Source organism: Ambystoma mexicanum, chromosome 2p (genome assembly GCF_040938575.1).
Source record: "Ambystoma mexicanum isolate Mex_15411 chromosome 2p, UKY_AmexF1_1, whole genome shotgun sequence".
In the NCBI taxonomy this organism is placed as follows: domain Eukaryota; kingdom Metazoa; phylum Chordata; class Amphibia; order Caudata; family Ambystomatidae; genus Ambystoma; species Ambystoma mexicanum.
The window spans coordinates 1,141,581,446-1,141,589,602 of NC_090923.1; positions in this window are offsets into that span (position 1 = coordinate 1,141,581,446).

The following is an 8,157-nucleotide window of genomic DNA, read 5'->3' on the forward strand; positions in this document are numbered from 1 at the left end:
GTCAGGATAGCACAACAACTTCCCTTAGTGATGCCACAGCTTGTCAAACTAATTATAAAGTCATTAAGTTCTTTGATTCAACAAAGGTCTTTTCAACACACCTTCTTCATCACAAAACATACTTCTTCAACCCATCTTCTTCTTTCCTGGTACACTCGCCTACCAGGACTAACTACTATAATAACTTTCCTGGTATACTGGCCTGCCAGGAAGAAAACTCTGACAACTGCATTCAAACTTTATGGTAATATTGATTTCAAGACTCTCCACACCAATGTTCCTTGGAATGTCGGCTCCACAACAACTGCCTTCTCTCATAGCATCTGGACTCTTGGCAACGTGTGTTCGATTTTTTTTTTTTCCCCAAACTGAGAATTTGTTATAGAAGGATTGTCAAAGTGTTTCTTAACTACTTCTTGAACGTTTCCCCAATGTATATTTCCAAAAAAGAAATGTATGCCTTTGTTGTTTTATTGTGGTTCTTTTCCAGTGTCTTAGCTGTTGGCAGTGCTGGCTATTAGCTTTCCCCAATTTTAGTCCTCTATAATGGAACTTAAACTTTTGCCACTTCTGCTTGGTTTCATTAATTGTTCGGTATTCAAAATTATATGTTTTCTGCTTTGTATGATTAATTGTTCGGTATTCAAAATTGTCAGTTCTTGACAGTTTTGACATGCGGAGCGCCCCTGGATCAGCATTCTTATTCTGCCAACTCTATTGGCTTTCTATAGAAGCTCCTTGCTGCTGTCAGCTGTGACGCCGGCCCTCCGGTGTCTTGCTCTCCCTCCTCCTTCCGCGTACCTGCAATGAGCCGCGCTTCGGTCTCCTGGAGCTCTGTTGATCTTCTGCAACTTCCCTCTCACCGACATGCTGTAGGCTGAACTGGGAGCATGTTTCCTCATCAGCTGGGCTTCTTCTAGACACGCTGCTTTCCACTGCGCATACTCTGCACTTCTGCTTGCCTTCACCTTTCGTGAGGGTTTCTACTCGCATTCTTCTCTCCATGGCTGCTCCTGCACCTCGGACAGACTCTGCTTCAATAGCGACGCCTTCTGTACTGCATACAACATCTTCTGCAGTTCCTTCTTCCTTCAGCTGTGCTTCATTTTGGGATTTAAATATCTCATTCAGCTGCATTGTCCTGCAACCACTAGACCACACCCTGTGGTGAACAGCATTTTGAATTCTCACTGCCTCAGAGTCCCTCGTCCTCGACCCAGTACCATAAGCATTATGGGTACTGTGGTCCATAATAGTATGAGTCTTTTTATACTTAGTTTGTTTTGGCTGTTTAATATTTTGAGAGCTCTTAGAGTGAGAGAAGATTATGAAAAGAGGTTGTGGCGCAGCATGAGAATAAGAATTTCTACCCAGTGCAGAATTAGTTTAAAGCTTTCAAATGTAATTCTTCAACTCCTGAGGCACAAGCCTTTTTCTGTGTAGATGATTTTCCATAACCAATTCTTTGAGTACTTACATGGGAGGGACTTGCACATTGACATGCCATTAGATATCTGGGAATAATATGACTCATCTTCAGAAGATGAATACTGCGTCCCTCCCAGCAGAGTCACCACTTCCGCCTGATAGCCTTGCCCTTCCATGTGATCCTCCCCCCTGGTACCACCTCCAGGGTTAGGATCAAGTAGCAGCTGCCTTCCCCATGCCACAAGGGAGGTACTTTAGGCTGGGGTTTGGTGATGACTCTGCAGGATTCATCACACAATCCTGCCAGGTACTGTGACTATGATGATAATCCCGAGGTAATTTGTCATTGGCTATGGGTCCCAGACCCTTCTCAGTTCTTCAGGAGTTACATCCGGTTCACTATCCTGCCAGGCATTCCCCCTTATCCGGTCCCAGACCCTCCTTATTAGTTTCTTTCTTTGTCTCGGGACCCAGGCCCCTTTTTGTATTGGTTTCCTTCTTTCCTTCTGGTCCCATACCCCTTTGGCCTATCCTTTGCTCTCTCTCTGGTCCCAGATCCTCTTTGTATGCGTCACTTTGGGTCCCAGACCGTTTTGGTAAAGATTTATCTCTCTTTTTGGGGGCCTGCACAACCCGGTCTCCTCACCCTCTTCTAGATGCTTACCGCTGTCCTGTGGTTGCATACGGCTTTGATTCCCCTCTTTGGCATCTCCTGATCTTTCCAGAGACTGTGGCGGCTCTGCAGAGACTCCCCGTGGCCTCTGGGCCACCTCCAATCATTCAAGGTTCTGCAGCAATTCCGCAGCGGTACCCAGAGGCCACCTGGCCTCCTCCGATTGGTCCAGGGACTGTGGTGGCTCTGCAGCAGCTCTCTGCTGCTAGGCTGCGCGGCCCAAGCGGTTCCTTCGATCCAGCCTTCTTGTTCAGATGGGTGCTCCGCCTCCTGTCTCCTGCTCCAGTCTTTCCACAAAGGACCTTCTGCTGATGTAACTACCGCTGGGTATCTTTCTCTTCCTCTGCTTTTCCTTCCTTCGTACAGGATTCGAACCTCCCAGTTCCTCCAGGGAGGGCCTCTCTGATTTGGAATTCCCTCTTCTGTTTTAATGTTAGCTCTGCCAATAGGAATCCTATAACAACTAGACCATTCAGAAGAGGTGCTCTTTATGCTACCACACTTCTTCCTAGTCCCCTAGTCCCAGTATTGATGTTTAGGACTCCGTTATTCAGTTGATCGCTAGCTAGTCTCAGTTCATAAGGGATGAGGAGTCCACACTCTTTCTCGTCTCAGTACTTCCTACCTTGTTGGATGTCATGGTACATGGGCACACTATGAAGGCACTGGTGGGAGGCGGGGTAGAAAGGTGTGTCAGGGTTAGGTGGGCTATGGGGATGCTGCGTTCTCCCCAGGTCGTCACTAATCCCATAGGGAGCTTCCCTCCCCATGAGAGCCACCTGCTGAGTACCACCCCCAGGAGGGCTATTGGGTAGCAGCCTCATCTCCCTGGCCTCATGGGAAGGGGCTCCCCATAGGGGAGAAGTGACGACATCCAGGGATTTGTCACAATAGTCAGGGATAGCTTTCTGTCCTTATGGAAGAGATTTGATGTATGTCTTTGGTTGAAGATGGACATGATTTTATGCTTTTAACAGTGCCGGGTAATGTGAGCCTTGGAATGTTGAAGTAATGGATAAGGGAACAGGAGCAAGAACACCCTTCTAAATATTACATAGGCCTCAAATGGCCGGGTTTGACGCACAGGAAAGCTGGGAGGAAGTACAGACACTTCAATGAGGGTAGGTTTCGAGCTGTGGCTCCTCTAGACACAAAGCACTCATCTGGTCTTCTTGGAAACTGTTGAGGCCAATTAGGAATGAGGCTAGACTCTTCTGGGTGTTAATGTGCATAATGCTTTCTGGTCTACCCTGCTCAATCTGGGCTGCAGTTGCCCCATCTTATAAAAAGAGGTCAACATGGGGATCAGGGGTGTGGAGGCAGTTTACATTTGCGGGTAGCCTTTGGACGCTGTGGCCCCTTTCTCCAGCATGGGATCTTACATGGATTCACATGTTCATGAATATTCCTCTGTAATATTAAAAGCAGTTTTGCTTTAAAACTAAAAACTGCTTGTCGCTTATACAGCCTATTGCTGTCTCTCTAGGTCATACTGCCCAAGCAAATGGCATTCGTCCTCCTCAGCTCCATCCTCAGTGGCCATCTTCAGATTTTTCGTGTTGGGAGTCCTCGGATTTCGCTCCTCGAAAACCCGTCATTTGTTCTATTTTTAGATCGGCTTTCATCGCCAGTCACATTGGTGACCTCCGGAGGCGGGGACCCATTGCCGGTTAAGATCCATTCCCTCATCGGATCTCTTTTTCATTCATGTGAGGCCTTATCCTTGGACTTGAGCCTTCACCATGCAGCATGTCGGATGCCAGAAAAAATACTCTCTTCAGAGCATGTTCCATGATCGCCATGAAAAATGCATTTACTGCCTGCATCCACAATGGGGACAACTGCTCCATACGCAAGTCCTTCTCCAAAACTCGGCGGCGGTGGTCTCATCATCAGAAAAACAATGCGCATCAACAACTTCTCCACGGACAAGTCGCACACCGTGAACAGGTGGAGCACCATCCACGAGCAGTCACTCCAAAGGGAACATTCATGTTCTCATTCCGTTATCAAAACTCATTTTTCTGTTGGAGTCCACCACCAAGTCATCGGCACTGGTCCATCAACTGAAATCTTCATCTATCACCGCCTCAACAGCTCCTCCATCTACCATCTCATCAACGGTTCAGACTAAATCAACTGTCCCATCAACGGCTGTGTCGAACAACATTGTCTACAATAACCATACACAAGGTTGCTCTACCTCCATGACCGCCCTCATTGGTTTCTGAGATGCAGCAGCGTCTTCCTCCAGCAGCTTCCAATGCTGCTCCCTGTAGGAGCTTGCCAGTGCCCTTGAAGACTGCATCCTTTAAAAGTCCACAATTGCCCTCAGGGACGAGGCCACATTTAGTGCCCCCTCCACCTATGCCTCTGCCTAGGCTGTTTTCCATTCCTGTGGTTGCTCTCACAGACAGTTACTAATGACACTGACACCTCACAAGGTACTCAAGGTTCAGATGAGTTTGACGACCTGATTCCGGCTGATGGCGAACCCCCGGATATGGATCTGCCCAAGAAGGACTTTCCACTGGATGAGATTGAATCCTTTCATGCACTGCTGACCCGTGCAGTAGAATTATTCAACCTGGTTCCTGAATAGAAGAAAAAATAGGGTTTCCTTTTGCAAAGGAGAGAGTACCTAGCAAATCAGTGGTGTCAAGTGTAGAGGAGGTCCCAAGTACAGCCCGCAGTGCAACTGTCCATTTTGAAGCACCAGGAACGTTCACGCCGAAATGTGTGACGTATGATGAGCAAATAAACCAGCAGAGAGCCGCAGTGGGGCTCTGTCCAGTACCTATCAGAAGAACAGCACCTATTGAAGTACCGATACCAAGGAAACCAAGGACAGTAAGATATCCATTGAGAAAGCCATATCAACAAATGAAACGTAATGAAGATCGTTTAAGTACAGTCCCTGAAGAAACCAAAAAGGTCTTAATGAAAAACGAATGGCGACGTCACGAGAACCCAGACTGACTCACATATAAAGACAAGATGACCAGAAAATTACGTAAAGAGACGAAACGCCATGAGACAAGGATATCGTGGACCTAAATTGAAAGGACAATGTCACACGTAAGGAGCTTAAGCCATGAGCAAAAGGAAGATATTCAACCAGTTTACACGTGTACATATGCTTGGAACCGCAAGAAAGCTAAGAAGATTGTGCGGCTTGCTATGCTTAGTAGAAGGATAGTGCGGCAAGCGCCACCTATACATATCTACCTCAAAAGAAGTACGTTATACAAATAAACTTCTACTTTGCACAAAAAGCAGAATTAACTAAGACTACTAAAGGCCAAACGAGAAAAGTTTCATATGTAGCGAAACCAAGAATAGAGCGGCAGAAACGAAACTCAGCATAGGCAAATCGTGCCTGGAGAACCAAGGTTGTATCTGTCAAGATGGACTAACAGCAGTTACAATTAATTGAAGCAAATAATAGAATATACTGCTCCGAAGGGTCAAGATAAGAAGCCGAAGGCAGGTGATGGGTGAAACAAAAATAAGAAGAGGCAGATTCACGGTGTCTGAACCACGTGACCAGCCGAGTGAGCAGACATAAGCCTTTCATACCTACGCATGGAGCCTTATCGTACCCATCTTCCTTAAACTTTCTCAGACCAAGAGGCAGACTCAAGGCCAAACTACAAGGCAGTAATTGACACACGGCTACTAGGGTGATGAATGGTTGTAACATAAATTGGAGGAAAGCTAGGGTACAGACTTACTCCCTGCACCTGGCCTCATTATTCTGCATGCTGCTAAGCAAAGTGGAAAAGTGCGGGAAGGGGTTGGTGCCAACCCAATCAAAACAGACCAAGTAATCTAGGATCCTATAGTTAGTACAACCAATGAGACGTCGTACTTTTAGTGACGTCTACAGTAGCCAGTTTGAAGGTAGGGCTTATATGCCCCACCTGACAGTGTTTACCCAATCCTTACAGATATAGTACCTATAGTAATGTTACCTTTTCCAAACCCATAGAATTGTATGCCAATTTTTAAGTGTTCCACATCAATGATTTTTAAAAAAACAATTTTAATTGGTTTTTAACAAAGGAAACAAGACACAACAATATTTAATAAAAGATTCTCAGTTATAGGTCTGGTGTCTTTTGCCCCCCCTCCCTCCCCTCCCTAAGACCACGGGTAGTTCATCAGTGACCTTCGTATCAGCCTACGAGCCAGGGCTATTGCTTCTGTTTGAGGCGCTGTCCGACACTTTGGGATGGAGCAACGGCACTGTCAGTGCTACCCAACACTGTAGTTCTGCGCTAGAGTCTAGTCTCTGTTCCTGAATTGCAGTTTCCCATGCTCCGGTCTCGGCAGTTAACCACCTGCTGAGATCTCCCCACCATTGTGCTTCGCTTGGGCTTTTTGGGCTTTTCCAACTCATGGCTATGCGTCTTTTCGCAGTGATATATATCAGATCTTTGAGTCTATTGAGAGGTTTGTTTTTTCGGCTGCATCTGTAGCTGCCCAATACACAAGCTGCAGGCCCATGGACTTCCACTTCGATGTCTGCAATCGCAACTCTTTCTTTTATTTGTGTCCAGAAGACTTGTATTGCCGGAACTCCAGCTCCAGAACATGCGAGTCATTCCAGCCTTAGGCTCGCTGCATTTGGGACACATTTGGATCCCGCACCCCTGAACCCTGACACAGCATCTGGTGTGAGGTAGGCTCGATTGGTGATATATAGTTGGATAAGTTGCAAGCGGGCATTCCTGGAAATTTTCTTGTGATAGTAAGTTAACTTTTCCCACTCTGTGTCTTCAAATTCCAGGCCCAGTTCGCTTTCCCATTTGGCCTTGCATTTAAGCTCAGTTCTAGTCGTGCCTTGCAGTAAGGCCTTGTAGAGTCGTGAAGTTTCGTGGCCTCCCTCAGCCGCGCATAGCATTGTTTCAATAGTCTCATGTTCCATTGCCGGGTTGGTAGCCTCAGGCCATCTGCTCTTCATGGCTTGCATCACCGCTCCATGGAGCAAGAATTGTCCTGTGAGTAGTCCGGTGGTCTCGCTGAGTTCAGAAAACGTTAGGGTCTCTTGTTCATGAACCAAGTCTCCCAACGTGGCTACCCCGTAGGGTTCCCATTGGGTATGCACCTCCAAATGTCCCCATGCGCGTTTCGCCATGATTGCTGCTATGGGGATTTGCGGTGAGTATGGGTCCGTTGTACCAATCGCTTTGCAGGCCCGATTCCAAAGCTGGATCCCTAGCTTGACCATGTATGGGCAGTGTCGTGTAGTGCTCTCCTCCACCCAAAGCAAGTCTCTGAGCAGTAGGTGGGGTAGAGCGGGTTGGAGGAGTCGGGTGTCTACTGTGCTCTCGTCGGCCATCCATCGTATCACATGCCTCAGTTGACTAGCGAGGTAGTACGGTTCAAAGTTGGGGACTTTCAGTCCGCCTCTATCGTAGGGTCTTTGGAGAGTTTCTAGCGCTACTCTATGCTGCCGTTCTGCCAAAGGAATCCCCTACAAGGCGGGGTAGTGCCACCATCTTGAGGAGGCCTGCTCTACCGGCTAATGAAAGTGGGAGTCTACTCCAGAACTCCATAGATTTCTCGAGGGAGTCTTTAGCCCTAACTGTGTTGAGGATATGTTCAGTGTATGGGTTTCAGTGTATAGTGATTCCCAGGTATCTGAAGGATGTCACTTGTCATTGGAGGTCCAAGGGGGGCAGGGTTCTGCATTCCTCGTTATGTAGTGCGGCAAGGGGGTACAGACAAGACTTGTCTCTGTTGATCTGGATTCCCGTATATTTATGGAATCCATCCAGGGTCTCAAGGATATAAGGCAAAAGGTGTTTGGGGTTGTGTAGGCACAATAGTGTGTCGTCAGCGTACATGGAGACTAGGTGGGTCACACCATCTATTTCAATACCTCCGTCTGTGTATTCCTGTCTGAGGTAGGCAGCAACAGGTTTGGTGGCGATGATGTACAACATGGGGGATAGTGGGCAACCCTGCCAGGTGCCTCTCTGAAGGGACCATTTGCAGGAGTATGTCTTATTTGTGCGAACCCTGGCGGTTGGGTTAGTGTAGACTAGTTG